Genomic DNA, 3568 nt, shown 5'->3' on the forward strand with positions numbered 1-3568 from the left:
TAATGATGATGATGATAGTAATGTTGTTAATAAGGGTAATGGTAATAATGATGATGGTGGTAATAATGATCTTATTGATGGTAACGATGATAATGATAGTTATGATACTAATGATGATTAGGATAACGTTAGAAGTAATAATAATGCGAATAAAGATTATGATAATCATAGTATTGACAATAGCAATAAAATCAAAGGAAGGGAAAAATACAAGACGGATTAATCCTGCATTAATTTTCTTCTCACAAGCTAAGTCCTGAAAAGTAAACAGACTATAATAGGATGGCCGATAATTTCCTCCTGGCGGGAGTGGTTTAAAAAAGACGCCATGGCCATTCCTATCTTTAAAGCAAGTCATCTCTTAACATCTTTTAACCCCCCCACCCCACCCCATCCCTCCAATCATCTTGTTTACCTCCCCCCCCCCCTCATCGTCACGCCATCTCCTCCTCTTCTGCCTCCTCCTCCTCCTCCTCCTCCTCCTCCTCCTTCTTCCCCCCTTTCCCCTCCCCCATACCACCTACCCCCTCCCCTCCCCTTTCTTATCCCACGCGTCAAGCCCCCCCACCCCACCCCCCACCCCTCCATGCCCATATCTGTATGTTAAAGCGCGACGTATGGGTAAGGGGGGGGGGAGGGGGTGATTATAAAGTGATGCTGCCACCGCTACCGCCTCCCCCCCCCCCCGCCCCCCCCCCCGCTCCCCCCCTCCCTCCCCACCTCCTGGTTCACCTTGGCTAGGGGGAATATCAAGGAAAGGAAGGGGTCTTTTATAGGACACGTCGCCGTTATATCTGAGTCACTCGTCGTTTTTTTAGAGGGATAGTCGGGGAAGGGGGGGCGGGGGGTGATTATACCTCTCCTTCTTCTTCTTCATCTTCATTCCCCCCCACACCACCTACACCTTTTCTTATTCCAGTACCCCTTCTTCTTCTTCTTCTTCTTCTTCTTCTTCTTCTTCTTAGTCTTCTTAGTCTTCTTTCTTCTCCTCCTTCTCTTCCTCTTCCTCTTCCTTCCTCCTCCTTCATTCTCCTCCTCGTCCTCCTCCTCCTCCTTCCCCTTCCACTTCCCCCTTCTCCCCCTTTTCCTCTTTTTCCTCCTCCTTCCCCTTCCCCTTTCCCCTCCTCTCCCTCTTCCCCTTCCCCCTCTTCCTCCTCTTCAATTTCTTTTACCTTCCTTTCTCTTCTCCTCCTCTTTTTCCTCTTTCTCTTCTCCCTTCTCCCTTTTCCCTCCCCTCCTTCCTCTTTCCTCCCCCCTCTTTTTCTTCCTTCTCCTCTCCTCTCTCCCTCTCCCCCTCCTCCTCCTCCCCTTACCCCCTCCTCCTCCCCCATCCCTCCTCCTCCTCCTCCCCGCCGCTTACTCCCCGCTCCCCCCTTACATCGCCTCCTCTTTTAATACTCCCCCCCCCCCTCTTACCCCCCTCCCCTTACTCCCCTCCCCCTACCTCTTCCTCCTATCCTCCCTAACCCCCTCTTTCTACCCCCTTCCCCCACATCCATATCCTCTCCCTCCCCCTCCCCCTTTTTTTTTTTTCCCCCTCCCTCTCCCCCTTCCCCCCCCCCCTCCTTCCCTTCCCTTCCCCCTTCTCTTTTCTTCGCTCTCTCTTTTTTCCGGCTCTTCCTCTCCCATCCTCTACCTCACCTCCTCTCCCCCCCTCTTTTTTCCCCCCTTTCCCCTATCCCCCCTCCTCTTCCCGCCCCTCCTCTCCCTGCCCCGGCCCCCCCCGCCCCCTTCCCTCCCTCTTCTTCCCCCTCTCCCTCCGTCCCCTTAAACTCCATCCCTCTCCCTCCCCCTTCACCCCTACCCCCTCTCCCTCCCCTTCCCCCTCCTCCTCCTCCTTCTCCCTCCTTCATCCTCCGCTTGAGAATCGACCTTCAGGCCCCGCCCTCCGCCCTCATCCAAGGCTAAACGTATCCTCGTGCCGACGTCCCGAGCGTCCCTCTGGTCTCCTTGCACGTTGATCGAAGTGCATTGAAAGGTCGCGGGCGGGGCAGCCTTGGGAACGGTGCTTGAAGGGCGGGAGGTAAGGGGGGAGGAGGGGTATGGGGGGTAATAGGGGAGGGGGGGGTAGGTGATGGGGTCAGAGGGTCATGGATGAGGGTGGGTGTGGGTGTGGGTTACTTTACTCTTTTTTATGTTTTTGGGTTTTTTTTTACCGGTTGTGGGTTTACTCTTTTCTTTTTGGGTTATTGTGGTCTGGTGGGGGGCTGAAGGGGTTGGGTTTTGGAGGGGGGAGGTTTGGAGTTTTTTTTCTGCTTCTTGTCTCTGGTGTTGTTGTTGTTGTTATTTTTGTTATTTTTATTGTTTTTTTTATCCAGTTGTTATTAGTCATTATTTCTATTATTATTATTATTGTTATTATTATTATCATCATCTTCATTATCATCATCATCATCATCATCATCATCATCATCATCATCATCATCATCATTATATTTCTTCTTCTTTCTTCTTTTTACTTTTTCTTTTTCATTCCATTTTTACCGAGCCGCCAGCTGTTTTAACTCTTTACATCTCAATAATATGCCACATTACGTAGTTCATTTGATATCTGTAAAGTCACCTCCCATTAATAATTTGATTGGTTGGAAAATAGACATCCTATTTTCCTTCCGACTTTTATCCATTGTCCACGACTTGAGATGTGTGTGTGCTGTGTTTTTTTTTATATATACAAAAGATAAATACGGGAGATAAGATAAGATAGGGACGCCAAAAGATGATATAGGAAATAGCGGGATAAGAGAGGAAGAGAGAAAGAGGAAGGGAGAGGGAGAGGGAGAGGGAGAGGGAGAGGGAACGAAGGGGAAGAGGGAGAGGGAGAGGGAGAGGAGGAGGAGAGGGGGAGGAGAGGGAGAGTGAGAGGGAGGAGAGGAGAGAGAGGAGGAGAGTGCCGAGAGAGATAGGAAGGAGTGAGAGGAAGAGAGTGAGGAGAGAGAGAGAGAGAGAGAGACGAGAGAGGGAGAGAGAGAGGAGGAAGAGGGAGAGGGAGGAGAGGGGAGGAGAGGAGTCAGTGAGAGAGAGAGAGGAGAGAGAGAGAGAGAGAGAGAGAAGAGAGATGAGCGAAGCGATGAGCGAGAAGAGAGAGAGAGAGAGTGAGCGTGGGAGTAGAAAGAAAGATAGATAGATATATAGATAGATAGATAGAGTGATAGAGAGATAGAGGATAGAGAGATAGAGAGATTAGAGGAAGATAGAGAGATAGAGAGATAGATAGACAGAGCGATAGAGATAGAGAGAGAGAGGAGAGACGAGAGGAGAGAGAAGAGCGAGGAGAGAGGTCGAGAGCCGAGAGAGAGAGAGGAGGAGTAGAGAGTGAGAGAAGCAAGAGAGATAGAGAGATAGAGAGATAGAGAGATAGAGAGATAGAGAGATAGATAGAGAGATAGATAGACAGATCGATAGAGAGGGAGAGAGAGAGAGAGAGAGAGAGAGAGAGAGAGAGAGAGAGAGAGAGAAAAGTATCATTATCAGTCATGAACCTGAGCTCGAAGATAACGACGTGACGCCCGGACAAGACAACGACGTGTCCGGGAAGATGGATGCTTGGATGGACGACTTTTTCCCG

The sequence above is a fragment of the Penaeus japonicus genome, unplaced genomic scaffold (assembly GCF_977035675.1).
Source record: "Penaeus japonicus unplaced genomic scaffold, GWHDUDI00000001_assembly GWHDUDI00000023, whole genome shotgun sequence".
NCBI classification, from domain to species: Eukaryota; Metazoa; Arthropoda; class Malacostraca; order Decapoda; family Penaeidae; genus Penaeus; species Penaeus japonicus.